The 22,319-nt window shown below is 39.7% G+C and overlaps 1 long non-coding RNA gene across 1 annotated transcript in view; it reads right to left on the bottom strand.

Moving 5' to 3' along the window:
- Positions 1-2,886: 2,886 nt before the first annotated feature.
- LOC110742539 overlaps positions 2,887-22,319 on the bottom strand; it is a 34,515-nt gene continuing 15,082 nt past the window's right edge. Inside the window, exon 2 of the long non-coding RNA XR_002520324.2 lies at positions 2,887-7,940. This is a non-coding gene — a long non-coding RNA (uncharacterized LOC110742539). The remainder of the gene's footprint in view (positions 7,941-22,319) is intronic.

The following is a 22,319-nucleotide window of genomic DNA, read 5'->3' as shown; positions in this document are numbered from 1 at the left end:
TTATAGCATAAATATTGGAGAAACTCTTGGGGCGACGTCACATTGCACAGTGCTCTGAGCTTGAAATGTCTGTGCAAGGATTCAGAATTGAGAGACTATGTAGGGACTCAGAAGCCACCAAATGTTCCTTCCTCACTGGGCCAGTCACTGGATCAGAACAGAAACTACCAGGCAGAAATCTAGAAGGACCAGGCCAACGGATTCTCTGCCTCTCTTAATTCTTTGCCATCATATAGAACACCCACTGGCCAGAGTAGTGGATACATCTTAACTACCAACTAACATTTATTCACCCTTAATCTGGAGGAAAACAAATTAATCCTGGGGAACTAGCTCTACCCCTCATTATCATCTCCTGTAATTTCGGTTGGGCTCACTTCAGTTCCAGCCACAGGGAAGCACTCATTATCTGCTTCAAGCAAGGTATCAAATTTCACCTCCTGGCCAGAATATTAGAGAATGTGAAACAATACATAATGGTCCAGCAATGCTGGGATTTTGGCTGGACTTATTCCACTCAGTTGGGATAGCTGGACACCTACTAAGCTTGAGACTCCTGAGTGCCTGAGACAAAAACAAGGTTGAGAGATGAAAGTAGGAAAATTAGTTTTGATGACATAACTTGCCTCCTGGGATCCATCTGTGCATAATGCTAGTTAGCCTTTAACCTTCCAATTACTAGCCGAAATTCTACTATTTCACTCTAGATTGTTTGATTTGGATTTCAATTATGTTACTGAGAGAGTTCTGACTAGAACATGATGATGTGGCTTGGCTCTGTATCCCTACCCGAATCTCATCTTCAACTGTAATCTGCACATGTTGATGGAGGGACTTGGTGGGAGGTGATTTGATCATGGGGGTAGTTTCCCCCATGCTGTTCTCATGATAATGAGTGTGTTCTCATGAAATCTGATGGTTTAAAAGTGGCACTTCTTGCTTTGCGCGCTCTCTCTCTCCTTGCTGCCTTGTGAAGAAAGTACTTGCTTCTTCTTTGCCTTCTGCCATAATTGTAAGTTTCCTGAGGCCTCCATAGCCATGAGGAACTGAGTTAATTAACCCTCTTTTCTTTATAAATTACCCAGTCTTGGGTATTATCTTTATAAGAGTGTGAAAATAGACAAATACACATAAAATACTCTATATTGAGAATGCAATGAGTCCACTTAGCAAATCCAAGAATCAGGACATTTGCCCAGACCTGGAACCAGATAGAGCAATAATATGCACACTTTATCTGTAAAGGGCCAGACGGTAAATAGCTTTGGCTTTGCTGGACATACTTCCCTATGGCAGCAACTCAGCTCTGCCTTTGGAGGATTTTGCCTCCGGACCCCGAGTTCTGCTGCATCTGGTATCCCTTTCCTATTTCTGTGCTGAAGTTGTCTTTCAAAATGTCAGAGCTTTCTTTGCCCACTATTAGCTGTGTGTACAGTCAACTAAAGAAAAGAGGCTGTGCACAGAGCCAAGCCCAGGTATAGTTACGGAAGGAGCCTCCACTGCCTGAGTGACCAGAGAGATGGTATGATGCAACCAATAGCAGAAGAGACAGGAATCCATAGCCTGACAGTGGGCAGGAGGACCAGTGGGATGAATTTGTAGAATATGTAAGCATTTGCTGGGGATGACCAGAGAGACTTAAGGAATAAAATCTCAAGACAGGACTTTTTGCAGCCAAATGTGTTGGGGACTCATGTCTTAATTTTGATATTTAAAAAATACATTTTAACCTTATTCTCTAGCAGAGGCTGATGGCATCTGGGGCACTTGGGATATACTTATATTTGTCTTTATCAAATGTTGATAAGACAAGCAAACAAATATGTGTGTTTAGACAAGTGAGATCCCACGATCTTCTTCCTTCCTCTCTTTTGACTCTGACAACATGTTTCCAAACAGCACAAAAGTTAACAGGAGAAACAGCCTCAAGAGTCCACAGTGAGAAAACTAGCCCAGTGCATTGGGAAAAATCCAGGGGGACAGGAAGGTAACAAAAGGCCGGGGTTAAGTGTTTTCTTCCCAACTGTTCAAGAAACTTGGGGATGAGAAAATTCAATGGCACTTAATGACATTTTCTAAATACCTTAATTACTTAGATGTTGGTTATTAGTTAATGAGCTAGAAAGATGAAATAAGACAATATTAACTCATAAGCAATCAGAATCATTCAATTAACATGAGTATGCATGATGTTGTCTGGAACCCTGTTGTGATAAATAAAAATGAAAACTCTTGGTAAAAATTCAAAGGAAAAATAAATGTCCTCATGTTCCTCCAAATCACAGGAAGGTAACTCAAAATGTTTACTTTTTAATCCTGGCCTTTCTTTTCCTGACTATAATCTATGAAATGAGAAAATTCAATGATAAACATATGGAATAGGCATCTCTATCTTTGATTAACCCAAAATCTCCTCACTCCTACAGACATACATAGGGCCCAGTCAAAAGTGTACAAAAACAGAATATTTAGTGTTTCTTCTTCTCAGTTATTCAGTTAACTTCAATATCTGAGGTGATAAAGACCTGACTTAAATGCCTGTTAAAAGATGAAGGTGGTCAAATAAATCATATGCTATAGAAGAAAATTCTAAACTCTCAAAAAACTCACTGTCTTCTAGGGAGTACGACGTATTGACAACCAACATAGCAATATGGGCAATAATAAAAGTACATTATAAATCTATAAAAAGTGTAGAGATGGCACTGATGAGAGAAAGGTAAACGGAATGGGATGGGCAGACAGAGGTTGCAGAGATGAGCATGCTCACGTTAGGTCTGGAGTCTGCACAGGAATTACGACATGGGCAAAGGGGAGTTTAAAAGGGTCTAGGTAAAGACGACTGAATGCAGAAAGGTACAGACGGTCAAATAATGAGGCAGAAAGCACATTTCAGTTGATTTTACTGCTGGAATGGAGAGTCCAAGATGGAGGACCTAGAATGGTCAGTGAGCAGGCAACAATAAAAATGTTTAAGCAGAGAAATATTTTGAATACATTTTTTTCCACAACAGGAGACTGTTGCCTGTAGCTTTGTAACCAAAACACCAGGGGTTCAGTCTAGGTCCTGCTGCTTGCTGCACAGAAAGCCAATGACTGAGACGACTCGTCCTGCCAAGGAAGAAGGCTTTAACCGTGTCCTGCAGCTGGGTAGACAGGAGCTCAGTCTCAAATCCATCTCTCTGATTGACTAAAACTAGGGGTTTCTATAGTAGGGAAGAAATGTAACAATGTGTAAGAAAACAGGAACTAGGGATGGGGCAAGGAAACAATCATGATGAATGAGTGTTCCCACATCTCATTGTCTAGATGGGGTGATCTTGTGAGTTTCAGTTCTTTGATACCTTTTTAAGAGGCCTGAAAGTTATTTCCTGAGGAAGGAACTCAAATAAAACAAATGAAATTTCAAGTTTTAAGACCAGAAGGGTCAATTTCTATGTTTATCCCAGAACGACTGTCTGTGGGACTATTGGGCTGGTTTCAGCTTGTTTTGGTGAAGGTATCCTAGCATCCAGTCTATTCAGACTGATAGCAACCTCAAGTCTGTGACTACTGACAGTATTCTCAACTTCCCCCAGCCATTCCCATAAGAGGCAGGTGTTTTATTGTCAGAAAGTAAATTAGGAGCAGCAGCTGGGTGTCTGAAAGGGCTTGTAAATGCAGCGACCATTGAGATGGCCCAGGGAACTTACAGACAACTTTTTATTAGCAGGAGCCAAATTTTTAATGTGGAAGTTGGATATGTACAGGCAAGAGATGCCAGGCATTATTAGCATCAGTGCTTTCTGGCCTGCACCCTGCTTCTTCTTTGACATTTTTCCTAATTTCATTCAAGCATAATAGAAAGGCAGGGAAGAGAGTGTTGGACCCAAGAATGCCAATGCCTGTGTGTCAGAACTCTCTGTTTCTAAACTAGGGAAACCTCACTAATTAATTGTGAGACACTTTCTATTGGTCCTCAGTATCCTTTTGATTTGTCCAGGCTGCCACAAAAAAGCTATTAACATTGGCACAGGAAATGAAGCCTAGCTGCCATTTCTGTTTTAGGACAGTCCTGTAGATTGGTTTGTTAACAGTGGCTTCCAATGGACATAATTCCAATGGAAAGGCGTTTAAGGTGGTGGCCTCAGTGCTTGATGGTGGGCTACCAGAAGGCTAAAAGCCAGCCTTTGCAGAGTCAAGGCAAGAGTCAGAAGTAAGGGTAAAAGTAATCAGGGAATAAGTGTCCAGAAGTCAAAACTCAAGAGTCAGAGACATACACTATCCCTTCTGCTAGGAATATTCTTCCACCCACTATTTCTTTGATAAATTCATATTTATTCTTCAGGTCCCAGCTTGGAAATTGCTTTTCTTGCTCAACTCCCACTTGTCAATTTTGTCACACCTTTTATTGCACTAACAGAATCCCAGACTTTTCTATCATAGCACCCTTTACCATCTATGCAACTCTTATAGTCATTGAATATTTCCTTAAAAATGCAAAATGTTAGTCTGACTCTACTTATGACTAGCACAGCAGATTTCCCATTTATTTATTTTCAAATTTTTCCTAAACTTGTTTTGATGAGCAAGCCTCATTTACATTTTTCAAATTGAATTGACATCAGAATACAGAAAATAATAGGATTTGGCCACCCAACCAGGTTAGTTAAGTCAAAGGGTATGTATATTATCAGGACCCAAGGAGGCTTTGTGCCTTGAGCAGAAAAACTTTTTTTTTTTTTTTTTTTTTTTTGCTATAGCAGGGTCTGCTTCTTTTTCCAGGACATAGCCAGCATACAGTCTTGGCTTGAAGCCCTACTTCCCCATCTCTGGAAGTTCTCCATAGTTGCTGAGTGAATTCAATCAGTGAGGTAAAATGCGATTAGAACCCAGTTTGTCATTACATAAACCTGTATATATTATGTAGCCAATTGCAACCTGAGTTTGAAAGAGACAATGTACTTTGGAAAGAAAAAGGGCAATTATTCAAGTCAGAAAGGACTGGGCTTTATTTTTGTTGTTTATTGAGGGAGGGGAGTGTATTTTGGTTCTACATAAGCTTAGTCAAGTTACTTAGCCTCTTTGAGTTTCTGATTTATTAATTGTAGATACTTTGAAAGCTTGCTGTATTGTCAGCTTTCAAATATCATTTGTTGAGGCTGGCACGATTTTTGACCATAATTAAAAGAAATAAAATTACAAGTACACATTTTGAAAATTATTAATTGGGTTACAACTTGTGTATATATATGCTCTTTCAGTTCTTACCACTGCTCTAAGTAGGCTCTCTTACTATCTTCATTTGACCTGATCAAATTGTCTCAGAGAAGTTAACCTGACTTGCTCAAGGACATCCAGATAGTAAAGGTCAGAGAGAACCAGGATTCAAACACAGATTGGTCTGATTCCTTAGCTCATGTAGTGCAGTTTGCCCACGACTATGTAAAACAACTGCAAATATAGCTCAAACATGGTCAGCTTACGAAGATGGTGTGGATGCACCTCCACATTGTGAATGGCTTTTTGACAAACTCTAGATGAAACCTGTATTTCCTGTCTTCCCTGGGGATAGTAGGCAAAAGTTGCAGAAGTGTGGGGCTTCTTAAAAAGCACTTTAAAGGGGGCTCACTCAGTGTGAAACCACACTGTTTGCCCCTTACTCCTTTCAATTGAACGTGATGGCTGAAGCTACAATAGGCATCTCATGACCATAAGGTGGCCTCTACGATGAGTGTCATACTAAGGATAGAGGAGCAGAAACAGAGAATACTCCTGGGTCCTTGATAACTATGGAGCTACCATACCATATCTGGAATGCCCACAACTAGACATCTTGAATGTGAGAGAAAATACAATTTTTTGTCTTATTTAACCCATTGTTATTTGATGTTTTTTAAAAAATATATGGCTGAACTGAATCCTAGCTAATACAGGCTTCCACTCAATGTTTCATTTTATGTTTCTTGGACTCAGGAATATAACAGTATGGAGACTTCAATCACATTTTAAAATGTATAAGGCATCACGGAATCAGGCAAGATACCCAAAAGAATGGCCAGAGAATACCAAAATGACCATATAATTTGTTACTTCTTCCGGCTCAGGACAATCACAAAAGAAGAAAGGAAAAGCAAATATTTGTTATTCTGCTTTGTAGTATTCCAATATCCATCATTTAGCTCCCAAGGAAAAGACTCCCAAAGACTGAATCTTCTGGAGTAAAACCTCGTATCTGTCCCCTAAGAAATCATCCTACCAGTTGGTCTAATCTTTTTGAATACTGCTATAAGAATAGTCTTCTGATCTCCATGTTCTTACACGAACATGATACAAGAAGGTCCACCAAAAAAACAGGGACCACATATTGAGTACTTGCTCCATTGAGGCAGCACTCTAACTCCTTTACATCAATTTAACTCCTTGAATTTCAAAATAACCTCATGATCGTTAATTTCTTTTACAAATCAGCAGGCTCACATTATAAACTAGGTATGAACAGGAAAGACTGATTTCAAAGAAATGATGATAGAGCAAATGATTTGAAACCCATCTAATACTTTCAATTATTAAAAAAATATTATAGATGCCCTCCTTAAGAGAAAAATAGGGAAAAATATTAAATCAGAAATATGTCTCTTTTTAATATAGGAATTGACTTTAATTAAAGCAAGTTATGAAGCAAATCTCTAGAGCCTTAAAGTTTTTTGCTTATTCTGGTTTTAAATTTCTTAGCTCTACTGATAGAAAAGCCATTGGATCCATATTTGTAACCTGGCATGCACAGAGAACCTTGATTTGTTAGCAAACCAGCTAAGGCAAAAAGCTCAACACAATCAAGTCATACATTATCCTTGAGGTAACAGGAAGCTAAAGGGTGTTTGTGTTTATTTGTTTTTGTAAAGGGTTATAGTCTTTAAGAGGACAAATTAGTAAAGATCAAGTGCCAGTTAGGAACAAGATAACAAAAAATTTCAGGAGCAATTAAAAATGCATAAGGAAATATCAACATACTTTCCCCAAAATTATTTTGGAGTGAAGTCATTGGAGGCATGCCTCCCATGCACAGGCACCATTATCTTTGCATTTCTTCTGGGGGCTATACAGTGTATCTTCTACTTCTCCTTCCAGATCCTATTTCCACTGCTTTTCACCCTTCTCTGTTCCCCAAGAGGCTGCCCAGTGGGACCACTTCCAGTGTGGTTGGCCATTGGAGCACATTTCGCAGGAGACCAGAGGGGTGGAGACGAGCATATTTAGGCCATGCATTCCCCAGAGTCTCCATGGGTTTTAACAAAGCGCATGCTCCTTCCACCCTGGCATTCCTCCTAACAGCTATCATTCTTTCTCTCCATTTATTTTTCTTTAGGTTTTAGTAACTATTCCTTTCCCTTCCCTACTCAGGCCCAGCCTATTTCTAGCCCCAAGGTGATACCCAAACTCTTTTGGCGTTCCCACATTCTGACCATGCCATGGTAAAGAATCTCTTTCTAAAGTGCTCTTGAAACTACACAGCTGTGTGCCATCTGCTTCCTGCCAGAACCCTTATTAAGGCAAAATGCCTTCAAAAACTTGGATATGAAGACTTGGATATAATAAATCAGCTCCCTTTATAGCTCTCTACCTCAGGAAACAGCCCCATGTATAATGTCCTTTTTGAGGATTATCCAGGGGAGTGCTAAGGTTATTACAGTCATAAATAAAGATGCTAACAGCTACAGGGATTCAAGAGTACCACCAAGAAAACTTCCTTGTGCCAACCTGAGATGAAGAATAGTTCACATCAAAATGAAAGGGAAGAGGCAGCAGTTGAGTTATAATAAACAGAGCAATAAGCCACAGGCAAAGTCCAATAAGCAGGGAGAAGCAGGCAGGCATGCCTACCTTGGGATGCGAGATCAGGGCCAATTGGATGATAATGGGAACTCACTTCACGAATCAGCCACAATTGCTCAGGCAGCCTGTAGGGCAGAGAACAGAAAATAGGGAAAAGGCAACTTAATTCAAATAAACTTTTCTGAACATGACTTGAGACAGGCTTATCACAAAAATCCCTCACAGCGGTACGTATTGGAGTTATTCCATCACATTTACACATATTAGAGTCCTCAATACAGCCATGATTATAGATCATATTCTTACTGAAGTCTGATTTTCTAATTTATTCATTAGTTCATTTACTTCTTCATCATCCATCCACCCATCCACTCAACAAACTGTACTAGGGCCTTTACAAAGCATGAGATTATGCATGTGAGATACAAAGAAAAGCAAGGGACAGTCCCTAACTATAATCTGGTTGGGCACATTAACAGAGAGATGAACAAGCTAATGATTTCATGATAAGTGATGGACACCATGATAAGTGTCAACAAGAAGTGGACAAATTCGTAGACACATACAGCCTACCAAGGTTGAACCACGAATAAATCCAAAACCTGACCAGACCAATAACAGGTAATGAGATTGAAGCCACAATAAAAAGGTCTCCCAGTGAAGAAAAAAGCCCAGGACCCAGTGGCTTCACTGCTGAATTCTACCAAACATTTAAAGAAGAGCAAAGGTAGTGAAATGCAGAAGGTGAGGGGAGCGCAGAGGAAGCAGACATGGTTCAGAGTCTGAGGGTCCTTGGGGATAGCCAGAGAAAGCTTCATGGAAGAGGTGGCAACTGAGCTGAATTTTAATGTGAATCTGACTTAAAAAGAGGAAGAGTGTCCTAGCATGTGGTATGGATCATAGGCATCTTTAAACAGACAATTTCAAAAGAGCAGAAATGTTTCTTCACATTTTTCAAGGAAACTCAATGCCTGAAGTGATACCCAATGTCTGAAGTACTCCCATCCTTTTCCTAACACATAGCTTTGTTGCTAGGCAACCACCACTGGGCTAGATCCAGCTTTATTCTCTATTAATTTGGGGGAGATATTTTGTTGTTTAAATTAATACCCTTGGAGCTTCATTTTACAAAGAACAGAGAATTGCTTTAGGCCTTTCTATTTGGTTTAACTGTGAATTTTCTAACTTCTCTTCAATCATACTTCCACCTCAATTTAGATCCAAAAAAGTCACACCTCTCACAGTGAAGAAGTACTGGTGTAATCATTTTGAAACAACCTTTCTCAGATCCACTTGCTTAGAAGCTATTAAAATTTTAAACTCTCTTGGGGAATAGAAAAATGATTAAGATGAGTCTTTAGTATCTTTTTATAACAAGGAAATCTTGCAATATAGAAAAAGGTGTATTGTAATTATGTACATTAAACTTTGACTGCCTCCAGCTATGTAACCAACGCAATGCCAGGGGTTAGGTGATGGAATAGCAATGTGCTTTAGGGTTTTCATGCCTGAAAACTTTTAAGACTGATAGAAAAATGTCCTGGTGCTGCACTATGAAGAAATATTTTTTTCTTGATTTCTATGAAATGCTATTGAATCATTTTATGGAAAGAGGCAGACTGAATTAGAATTATCTCCAAGAAAAATGAAGGCCCTAGAATAATTCATAAAATATTAGCTTACTATGCAGAAAAGATGTGTTCATTGTTTTATAGACGTATAAAATGAGACAAAAGGATATGATCAAAAACTGTGTGCAGTAATACCTGTAGCTGGGTTGAGAAACAGTAGTGGAGTTTCAAATGTCATAATGAATTGTGTAAAGGAGTATGTAATTGAATGTGTACAGGTATGCCTCATTTTATTGCATGTCACTTTACTGACCTTTGCAAATAATGCACTTTTTACATTTGGTAACCTTGTATTGAGCAAGTCTATTGGCACTATTTTTCAAACAGCATGTGCTTATTTCGTGTCTCTGTGTAATTGTCGTTTTGGTAATTATCACATTATTTCAAACTTTTTCTTATTACATCTATTATGGTGATCTGTGATCAGTGTTCTTTGATGTTACCGTTACAATTGTTTTTGGACACGATGAACCATGTCCATATAAGATGGCAAATTTAATCAATAAACATTATGTGTGTTCTGACTGTGCTACCAACTACCCATTCTCCTGTCTCTCTCCATCTCCTTGGGTTTCCCTATTCTCTGAGACACAATGAACAATAGTGAAATTAAGCCAATTAATAACCCTACAATGACTGCTAAGTGTTCAAGTGAAAGACAGAGTCTCACATCTCTCATTTTAAATCAAAAGCTAGAAATGATTAAACTTAGTGAGGAAGGCAGCATGTCAAAAGCTGAGACAGGCATAAAGTTAAACCTCTTGCACCAAACAGCCAAGTTGTGAATAAAAGGAAAAGTTCTTCAAGGAAATTAAAACTGCTACTCCAGTGAGCACACAAATGATAAAAAAGCAAAGCACACATTGCTGATATGGAGAAAGTTTGAGTGGTCTGAATAGAAGATCAAACCGGCCACAACATTCCCTTATGCCAAAACCTAATCCACAGCAAGGCCCTAACTCTCTTCAATTTCAATTATATGAAGGCTGCGAGAGGTGAGGAAGCTGCACAAGAAAAGTTGGAAGTTAGCAGAGGTTTGTTCACAAGATTTAAGGAAAGAAGCTGTCTCCACAACGTAAAAGTGCAAGGTGAAGCAGCAAGTGCTAACTTGGAAGCCATAGAAAGTTTTTCAGAGAAGATCTAGTGAAGATAATTAATGAAGGTGGCTACTTGAAACAACAGATTATCATTACGGATAAAACAGGCTTATATTAGAAGACGCCATCTAGGACTTTCATAGCAAGAGAGGAAAAGTCAATGCCTGGCTTTGAAACTTCAAAGGACAGGATGATTCTCGTGTTAGGGGCTAATGCAGCTGCTTATTTTTAGTTGAAGTCATTACTCATTTACCACCCTAAGAATCCAAAGTCTACTCTGCCTGTGTTCTAGAAATGGGACAACAAAACCTGGATGAAAGCACATCTGTTTACAACATAGCTTGCTAAATACTTTATAGCCACTGCTAAGACTGACTTCTCAGAAAAAGAGATTTGTTGCACAATATTACTGCTCATTGACCATATATATCTGGTCACCCAAGAACTCGGATGGAGATGTACAAGGACATTAATGTTGTTTTTATGCCTGCTAACACAAAATTACACTTTGATCCATTTTGCAGCCCATGGATCAAAGAGTAATTTTGACTCACAAGTTATTATTTAATAAATACATCTCATAAGGCTACATAGATAGTAATTCCTCTGATAAATCCAGACAAAGTAAATTGAAAACCTCCTGGAAAGTATTCAACATTCTAGTTGCCATTAAGAACATTCATGATTCATGGGAGTGGATCAAACTACCCACATAAACAGGAATTTAAAATATGTTGATTCCAACTTTTACGGGGACTTTGAGGAGTTCAAGACTTCAATGGAGGGGATGGGTATTCCAGATAACGAGAGAACTGGAATTAGAAATGGAGCATGAAGATGTGACTGAATTGCTGCAATATCATGATTAAACTCAAATGAATAAAAAGTTGCTTCTTGTGGATGAGCAAAGAAAGTGGTTTCTTGAGATAGAATTTACTCCTCATGAAGATGCTATGAACATTGTTGAAATGACAACAAAGGACTTAGAATGGTACATAAACCTAGTTGATAAAGCAGTGGCAGGTTTTGAGAGCATTGACTCCAGTTTTGAAAGTAGTTCTACTGTGGGTAAAATGTTATCAAATAGCACTGCATGAGAAATCTTTTGTGAAAGAAAGAGTCAGTCAATGTGGCAGACTTCACTGTCTTATTCTAAATTGCCACAGCCACCCCACCTTTTAGCAACCACTGCCCTGATCAGTCAGCAGCCATCAACATCGAGGCAAGACCCTCCACCAGCAAAATCATTATTACTCACTGAATACTCAGGTGATCATTAGCATTTTTTTAGTCATAAAGTATTTTTTTTTAAATTTTAGACATAATACCACTGCACACTTATTAGACAATAGTATAGTGTAAGTATAAGTTTTGTATCTAATAGGAAGCCAAAAAAATTGTGTCACATGCAAGTATTGAATATTTGCTTTACTGCATTGGTTGGAACCAAACTCACAGTATTTCCAAGGTGTGCCTGGATTTAGAATACAGAGCATTAAGTTTCTAAACAAACAGAATGCCTTTTTTTTTTTTTTTTTTTTTTTTTTTTTTGAGACAGAGTCTCGCTCTGTCGCCCAGGCTGGAGTACAGTGGTGCAATCTTGGCTTACTGCAATCTCTGCCTCCCCGGTTCAAGTGATTCTCCTGCCTCACCCTCCTAAGTAGCTGGGGCTACAGGCATGCACCACCACACCAGACTAATTTTTGCAGTTTTAGTAGAGGTGAGATTTCACCGTGTTGTCCAATCTGGTCTCGACCTCCTGATCTCAAATGATCCACCCACCTCGGCCTCCCAAAGTGCTGGGATTTTAGATGTGAGCCACCACACCCAGCCAGAATGTCTTAATGGAATCTTGCTCTCTATTAATGTGATGCCTGTTGCCCCCTGTTACCCTCTTCCATAGAGGAACAAAACACTTCACAAAAGACTTTGGAAATCCTCCTACTTAAGGGTTTTCTCTAAAATGCAGAGACTCTAAATGACTTACTCAAGCCTGCCTGTCTTCACTTTGAGTTTCAATATATGTAATATACATAAATATATATAAAAATATACATAAAACATAAAAAAATATAGAAAATGACACAAGACTCCCAAGTATGCAAAGGCCAAATGTAGCCAATATTAGCATTCCATTGTATTTTCTTCAAAACTTTTATTTTTTGTTACAAATTAAAGCTATGTCTTTCTTCCCACTCTTTCTTGCCCTGCCCCCTCCCATGTATAGGTACCAGAGCTCTAAAGTTGGTGATTATCATTATTGTGCATATTTTTGTATTTTTACTAAATTTATATGTATCTATAAATAAGATAGTATTGATTACTGCTTCTCTATAATGTACGTAAATTATGTCACAGCATATATATTCTTTGTACCTAAACTGGACTTTTGGCACCTTTTCACACCATGTATTGATTTAAAGTGTACAATTAAATGAACATTACCCAGAAATATCTTGATAGAGTTAAGTAAAGAGATCTCATGGCATATTAACAAAAATGTGAGGATTGTTATCAGAATCACTCTTAGAATTCATACCTCTGTATGGCAGTGGTCAGTAAACTATTTCTATAAACAGCTAGATAGTAAAAATGTTCTGCTCTGAAGAATATATGGTTTCCATGGAAACTACTTGACTCTATTTCAAATTTAAAAAGCAGGCATAGATAATATGTAAATGAATGGGCATGGCTGTGTTCCAATAAAACTTTATTTATAAGAACAGGCTATGGGCTCTTTTTGACGTTTGCCAACCTCTGGTACATGGCAGTGAGAGAGGAAGGAGGGACCTGGCTGTGCCATCTTGCTGTCTATAGAACTCTGGGGTTGGTAGGGCTTATCTAAGGAGTCAACTTCCTCCTTGATGCTCCAAATGCATCCCTTATGAAATGCTTCTCAGAGAAAGATAAACCGTCATTAGTGAGGAGCACCATTTAGTCCAATTTATTAGGGGAATGTAAAATTAAATAATTCAAACCTGAAGGTGTTGGAACTTTAAACTTTTTTGAGCCCTGAGAGGAAAGTGGCTATGTGGCCTGAGTCACATAGCAGTTAGCTGCAACTTTTGCTTTTTCTTGTAAATAATTAGGAAAGACCAAATAGTGACAAAGATAAGACCCCTGGTGATCATGAACCGCCTCTTATAGAATGTCACAGCAATCTTCCTTGAGTTACAGCAAGCTGTAACCAATTAAATCATTATAATATATGTACTGATGGAGAATGTTTTAACCCTTATAAACTCTGCTTCTGCCTATATAAATGAAACCTTCACTTATCTGCTTTGGAGCACTGACTCTATTCCTTTGGAGTCTGTGTTTCCTGAGTGGCTATTCTCAGCTTTTTGCTCAAATAAACTCTATACGTAATCATAGTTTCTAAATTTAAGGTTGATAGCAACTCTATGTGGCTAGCACCTATTACCAAGAGGCAGGCTGAGCAATGACGTGTTACCATGGAAAGAACACTTAGCTGGCAGTCAGGGGACATGGGTTTGGTTCTCAGTTTACCACTATCATCTTTGTCATCTATCTGGTCTCAGGCAAGACAGTATGAATATGGCTATAAAAGCAGACATCAGGAAGTGACCAGAAAGATGGAGCAGGAATTAAAGGAATCAAGGAGAGAAGAGGTGCTTAGTGTTAAGACTACCACTATGGATTAAAAGTCCGACTTTAGATATAAAGGCAGCTTATGTAAAATTATAAGCTACAGCAAAATTGTTCCATATTGGCCCAGAAAGGAGAAATGAATGCTGTAAGAGGGACTTAGGTTTAGCTCAAGCAAAAGAGATTCTTTCAAGAAATTCTAGATTTCTAAAAGTGCAGTAGCTATTACAGGAGCATCTTATTCATAGATGTGTGCAAAAAACAAACAAACAACAACAAAAAAAAAACACTGACCACTTGAAGTAATATAAAAGGGTTGAATGAGAAGTTGGACAAGAATCTTGAGACTGAATCTCCTTCTAGACCCAATATTTTATAATTATATGAACATAAGCTGGACTTGACGTATTTAGAGCTTCCTTCTGAAAATGGCTATTGAATTTTTAATAATATGTAGCTGTTACAAATTATCTCAGACAAGGAAGATTTTTAAAATACTTATGGTTTTCTTTAGTATCTAGTACAATGTCACATTGTGCTAATGGCACATAGTAGGTGCTTATTAAATATTTGTTAAGTAAATGAAAATTTAATCTATATAATACTGCAAAGGGAAGCGTTAAATGGTTTACGTGTTCCTGGTCAAACCTGAGCTAGCTTCCCTGCTTTTTGCTTCTAAAATATCTCCACAGGGTCATCCAATTAGTGTTTGAATTGATGGCCATGTAAGCCTAAGAGCAAACGCTTGCATTCCAAGACATAGGGAGGACTAGGAAAAGGCAAACCATCCGGTAAGATTTGGTTGGCCACAGTCGCATGTGGTCCGTTGTTAACTTGGCAGCATTCCTGTGTGCTGCAGGATGAGGTGAACACTGGCAATTAACACAATCATCTTCTCTGTAGCAGCAGCAGGATTCTCTGGAAGTTATAGCAGTTAAGAGGAGAGCGCAGCTTGAGGCTCAGCTCTGGGATGCCAGGGTAGAGGCGTAGGGGAGTCTGTTCTGCCTCCAGCTTCAATAAACTCTGGCTTTGGAAACAAGATCCATAGCAGAGAACGACCAAAAGGGAAGGAAATCCATTCTTTTCCCACTCAGAGTAGAATGGGAATGTGTCTATGTGTTGGGTAGGTCAAAAATATAAAACAGTCAGTGATGCTGCTGCTTCTTCCAAGTGCATTCAGCTACATGATTCATTTGATCCTGCTGTAAGGTGAACCAACGGAATAACCCGGAACTTCAGACTCCTAATTTCAGACCCCTAACCGATGCCAATAATAAATCTGAGATCCGTTTCATTTTGTCTCATGTTTCATGTCATTTTGTCTCATGTTTCCGCAGCCAGATAAAATAAATCCCCTCTAAGAAGCACCTGGACCTGAGAGGCCATCACCCAGGTGTGCAGCTTTGGAAACTAGAAAAGAGTATTATGATTATCATTCTGTTTTCTATAGAGGAAAAAGATGAGCAAATGAGGATCAGAATTCTGTCAAGTCGAAAGCCAGTGCCTCCATGGAAACCTAATTTCTACTTAATAGCACTAAATGATTAAATTAGACCCTTTGACACTGCTTCTTAACAAGGCATGATAGCTAGGTGCTTTGTTTTATGATTCTAGTTGTTGAATATGATTAAGAGAAGATTCTCTGAGCTCTCTTTCAACCTTGAGAGAACCCTAAAATTTTTTTTTTATTATACCAGCAATGCTGGAAGATAACATACGCTACATTTATTGATCAACTTCTCCAAGTGCTGGGGTTATACTTGGCACTTGCTAGACCATTACATTAGATTTGCTGTTAATAATTGCACCCCGGGAACTAATTTAACTTCTCATTCCTCCCCAAAGTAGTATTTTACCTTACCCTTTAGTTCAAGGGAAAGTTGCTGAATCTCAGTCACCATAAATGAGATAAAAGGTAATTTGTCAGATTAAATCCCTGAGCTGAAAATTAAACAGTGAGAACACTGTACGAGGTTTTTATGTTTCTCAATCCTTGAGCTGATCACAGAGACATAAATTTAGGTTTCAAAACTGGAGTCATTCCCTGAGAAAGGGACTGGTTTTGGCCTGAGAGGGAGGATCTTGAGGCATGGGAAGTGATGACATCAGTCTCAGTTTTTCAAAGGAAACTTTAGAAATGAGGAGGATTTTTAGAAAGTGAGAAGAAGTGCACATGGCCTGCATAAGGTCCTGAGAAGATACAGGTTAGGTCACATTCATCTGGGAGGAGGGGGAGATGTAGAGGTGGAGGCATGGGACTGCTCACATCCCTTCAAGGAGAAACCCTAGAAAACATTACAATGACTCAGCTCTACCTGATCTGGACACCCCACCCTCACCCATCCCTATCACTGTGCCCTTTGCCTGCCCCACCCACCCATGCTGCCCAGGCTCTTCCTTGACTTTCCCTGCATGTTCCTGCCCCAGGGCAGTCATATTTGCTGTTCCTTCTGCCTGGAATGCTGCCCCCTCACTCCCCAGGCGATCACCTGGCTCACTCCCTCACTCCTTCAGGCCTTTCCTCAAAGGTCTCCACTTGATGAGAATTTCCCAGACCACCCTGTTTAAAATAGGAATCCCATTCCTCCTGACCTGCCCAGTCTCCTAGAAGTCTCTTTTTTCCTATAGCATTGATCACTTTCTAACATATCACATACTTTATTTACCCTTTTATTCTCTGTCTCCCTGTCACTCCTCAATACAAGCTCCCTGTGAGTGGTGATTGTTGCCTGTTTTGGTCACTGCTGTGTCCCCAGTGCCAAGAACAGTCCCAGGGCACATAGTTGAATGAACGAAAGAGAGAAAACAAAGGTCCAACTGAGGGAAAGAAAATAAGAGAAACCCCAAGCAGGATGGAAGGGATGAGTTGCAAGGATAAAAAGAGAACTCCAAAAGCTGAGATTTTGGGAGATGTACATAAAGAACAGAACAAGATAAATTGCTCCTGTCATCCCTGCTGTTTGGCTTGGCATGGGGGCTCATCACCTGACATCCTGCCCTTTAAAATGATCTGCTCACACCTCATAGGTTCTGTTCTGCCTGAAATAGTTACAGTGACTCAGCACAGAGGGGTGGGAGTAAATTATTCTCTAGGCTGTCTCAGCTGTGGCCAGAGCTGTGTTATCTGGCGGGGGCTTGGCAGTGGCTGACTGAGGCTGGGGCAGGCCCAGGCGGGCACTCTGGGCATGCTGTCCTCTCCACAGTGCTGCCACACGCCTGGTAGGGACAGAAGGAAACATGTCACCAGAGCTCATCCCTCCTTATATCAAACCACAGATTGATCTAAAATTTCCATTCAATTAAAGAATAGTAGAGAAAGAAGAATAACCACATGCATACAACTCTACTATGCCCTGAGATTCCTCTAAAATGAGAAAAAAATATAGAACAGCAGAGATAAAATAAGAAATAATAGTAGATAAGAGATGCTAATTTATTTTGGCAAGAGTGGGAGACAATGGAGGAATTGGCGTATTTCATCAGTTCTAAAACATTCATCTTTTTAACATTTTAATGTTTCTAAAATCAGAATGGCTCTTACAATTGGTGATATCTTACAGTTGTAATTGGCAGCATTTTTCCTTCTAAATTATTTATTAGATAATGAATAATGTATTCTATAATCGATTGCATCTTAGATGGAATAAAATATGATAACAACACAGACAAATCTGAATGCTGAAAGTTTACAGAGGGACATGACAATGAGAGGAAGCCAAGCTCCCTTGCAGAATTTCAGAAGGGACAGAAGATTTGCCTGCACCATGTGCTATGCGGGTTGGGGTGAAGAGCTGGGCCAATAAGGGATTGGTTGAAAGTTGGTAGATCTCCAGACTCCCCCAGATCCCTGCCACTTTCCACACTGATGAGCCAGCTAACTACCCTTCTCTTCTCATCCCCTGGATCCAGAGAAAATACAGGAGATTCAATTAAATTTGAATTTCATATTATAAATAATTACATGATATATGTTTATGTTAAAAATATTCCTTGGCCATCTGACATTCAGATTTCGATGGGCAGACTCTATTTTGTCTTTCTTTGGATGTGGAGGAATTGAATCAGACATGTTCTAAACTGTGAGATGCAAGTTCCGTGGAAACCTAGCAAGAGGCACAGGGCTGAGCACAGTTTAAGCAAAGACCTATTGAATGATGACAGACTCAAACACATTTTATTTTTTGTTGTTGTTGTTGTTTGTTTTTTTGAGACGGAGTCTCTCTCTGTCACCCAGGCTGGAGTGCAGTGGCGTGATCTCGGGTCACTGCAACCTCTGTCTCCAGGGCTCAAGAAATTCTCCTGCCTCAGCCCCCAAGTAGCTAGGATTACAGGCGTCCACCACTGCGCATGGTTAATTTTTGTATTTTTAGTAGAGATGGGGTTTTGCCATATTGGTCAGTCTGGTCTTGAACTCCTGACTTTAGGTGATCCGCCCACATTGGCCCCCCAAAGTGATAGGATTACAGGCATGAGCCACCACGCCCGACCACTCAGCCACACTTTGTAGTTCAGCTTTGAGAGCACTGAGGGTCAGATCCACTCCCTCACTCCCATCACCACCATCCGAGGCAAGAAGGTTGGGAGCTCTTGTGTGCGGACCCTGATTTTGGAAGATCCCCTAGTGAAGCAGCTAGTGCCCTGCCTACCCAATCATCCTACAGAGAAGCCCACCATTCAACAAGTTCTCTCTCCCTGCTCCCCGTGAACATGTGGGACTCTTATGCAGATTTCTACCTTGCTTTGAAAATGGGCAGACAACAAAACACCACTAGACATTCAAAGGAAGCCTGCAATTTGGGAAACAGTAGCAGACGATAATACAGAAAAAGAACTGGCCGGGAGCGGTGGCTCATGCCTGTGATCCCAACACTTTGGGAGGCCGAGGCAGGCAGATCACGAGGTTAGGAGATTGAGACCATCCTGGCTAACACGGTGAAACCCCATCTCTACTAAAAAAAAAAAAATACAAAAAATTAGCCGGGCGAGGTGGCGGGCGCCTGTAGTCCCAGCTACTCGGAAGGCTGAGGCAGGAGAATGGCGTAAACCCGGGAGGCGGAGCTTGCAGTGAGCCAATCGAGCCACTGTACTCCAGCCTGGGCGACAAAACGAGACTCTACCAAAAAAAAAAAAAAAAAATTGTGAAATCTCTCAGAAAATAAAATAAATAGGCATACAGATGAAAAACTGGAATAAAAAATATATAATATTGGGAGGATCCATCCAAGAAGTGTTCAACTAACAGGAGGCCTAGAAAGAAGAAAAATCAGGAGGAAACAAAATTATCAAAGAATGTAAGAATATTATCTGGAACCAATAAATATGTGTTCCTGGACTGATAGGGCCCACAAAATGCACAAGACCAAGAATGGAAATAGTGCCAAGTCAGACCCATTGGCATGACCACCAGAACACTGGTGATGAAGATTCTTAAAGAATCGAGGGTTGGGGTTAAATGCACATCTAAGTTATGGTTTGGGAGCCGGTAAGCACCACATTTCAGAAATGAGATTACCTTCTGAGATGGGAATCTCAGTGATAGTTCAAGATCCCAAGGGGGTGGGAAAGGATTTGTGAGGGGTGCATGGAATAAGTTAGGCTGGAATCACTTCTGAGCAGCTATCTACACAGCCTTCACTCAAGTGAACAATGCACTTCACTTGGCTGTCATGTTGGGCAGTTAGCCTCTTCTAAAAGAACTCACTGTTACCATGCACGTTGGAGATTCTGGACTCAACATCTGATTATGTGAAACGACAGAGAAAATGAGCAAGATTTCATCACTCAGAAGCATTCAAACTACTGAAGATATTTACAAATAAGCACATTATAATTAACCATAATTAATTGAAAGCAATAATTGAAATTGGGAAACCACATGCAAAACTCTAGCTTTCTGGCTGATTTCAAAGCACATGTAGATTTGAAAACATAAGGCTCATCTTCTTGAGACAATTGGATGGTGCTTAATAGTTGCCTCCTTCAGATTCGACTTGCTCTTCCAATTAGCCAGAGTCTCTATCACTCCCTATTTTCCCCAAGTCTTGATGTCAATTGTCCATTGCCATTTGTCACTGAATGGACATTCTTTTTTTTATTGTAATAGAGTTAAGTGGATAATGAACTTTTTCCTTAACATGGTCAGCATCACTCAGACTCATCACCAGCCTAATTCTTTTGGGCATTTAAATTGCCATCCTGCTTTAGCAAGCCACAGGATGACATCCCACTACCATTGTGTCTAGCTACCACTTAAAAACTGTACCACGAAGACAATTTCTTTTTCTTTTTTTTTCCTTTTTAGATGGAGTCTTGCTCTTGTCCTCCAGGCTGCAGTGCAATGTTATGATTTTGGCTCACTGCAACCTCTGCCTCCTAGGTTCCAGTGATTCTCCTGCCTCAGCCTCTTGAGTAGCTGGGATTACAGGCATCTGCCACCACATCCAGCTAATTTTTGTATTTTTAGTAGAGATGGGGTTTCACCCTGTTGGCTAGGCTGGTCTCGAACTCCTGACTTAAGGTGATCCACCCGCCTCGGCCTCTCAAAGTGCTGGGATTACAGGCATGAGCCACCATGTCCAGCCAAGAATTTCATTTAAAAAGAAGCCCTTGGTAGGAACCAGGGATGGAAATGCATTTGATAACTAACCACTTAATTATTCTGGATCTCAGTTTCCTTCTGCAAGAGAGATCTTGTGATGCTTAGTTGCTAAGGTGCTGCTAATGTAGTAAGAAAAACTATGGCCAAAGGAGAAAGTAATATTTCCGTTATCAAAACTGAAGTCACATTTAATGATTTATCTCTTATTTACCCCAGCTCAAACATGAAAGCCCCCATTGTGGACACAGTATTTCACAATATTTCCCTGGTTTATCCTTTCTATATCTTTTCAATTTAGAAACATTGAGAAAGAGAGAGAAAATAAGCTGTGATTCAGTATTTTAGAGAGATTAAAGATTGTAGGGAATTCTTCCACTTTAATACAGAGACTTTTCATAAGCTTAATTGAGGATGACTCTGGAAATTTAGGAGAAAAAGATAAAAGTAACGTGTTGTTATCAGTAAAAGCTGCCAACAATTTATCAAGAGTCTAACGTGGCTGTGTTTCAGTTGGCCCTGACTAGAAGAGGAGATGCTCTGAAACTCTCCTATTAGTTTAGTGCAAAAGTAAAAGTATTACTTTCAATGGCAAAAACCACAATTACTTTTGTACCAATCTAATATAATTGGTATGTCCTTAATTGGGGTGTGGAATAAAGGCCAAAATCATTTTATATATTGCCTCAGCTTACCTCATGTGGGCTATTTCAGGTAGAGGGATCCAAAGCCCCAGGGGAATGAAACAGTATGGCTGCCTGATGAACTTTGCTTTGTTCAAGGTGCTGGAGCGAGTGTGAACCTTGAGGAGGGAGGTGGCACAGATGAAGGGTTGTGGCATAAATTTTGCTGAACTATTCATGTAGATGGTATAGCATATTATACTAGATGTGTTCACACTCCAGAAATATGCGGTTGTTTAGAAGAAACCCTTCCTGTCTTCTTTGTTATATGCCTGTTTATTAATGTCAGTAATGATAAGCACCTTTTATTTGAGTGCTACAAGTGCCTCTCACTGCATTAGGTGTTTTTACGCATCATCTCTGATCTTCAGAACTATGTTGCTAAGTGGATAATTACCCACGATTAACCCAACCATCCATTCAACCTACACATGTGTTTTGAGCGCTGCCTTTATGCCAGGGCCTTTGTAGCCAGCACGGGAAATGCAATTGTGAATAAAACAGTCAAGGTCCCTATATTCACAAAACGTATGTTCTGGGAAAGAGTACCCTATAATTAACTGAAATATAAAATGTAAGAAATTAATAAGCACTATGAAGAAAATGAAGACAACGAGATAGGAAGATATGATAAAGAATGTGGGTGACTACTATATATGTATATTTGTTTACAAACTGTAATGAGTGCCACCACCATATAATACACAGAACCTATTGATAAATATGCAATGAGAGTAAACTTAATTTTGGCTTGGGTGGGGTGTCAAAAAAGACCTGTGTAAGTAAGTGGTTTTTAAGCTGAGACCTGAGTTAGTCAGTTGGGGTGTTAGGTGAGGTACGGGTGGGAGGTGGGTTGTAAATAAGAGGAATAGCATGGGCAAATGCCTTG

Source organism: Papio anubis, chromosome 2, assembly GCF_008728515.1.
Source record: "Papio anubis isolate 15944 chromosome 2, Panubis1.0, whole genome shotgun sequence".
In the NCBI taxonomy this organism is placed as follows: Eukaryota; Metazoa; Chordata; class Mammalia; order Primates; family Cercopithecidae; genus Papio; species Papio anubis.
The sequence above is the reverse complement of the archived record's forward strand: the minus strand, read 5'-3'. Positions and strand labels throughout refer to the sequence as shown.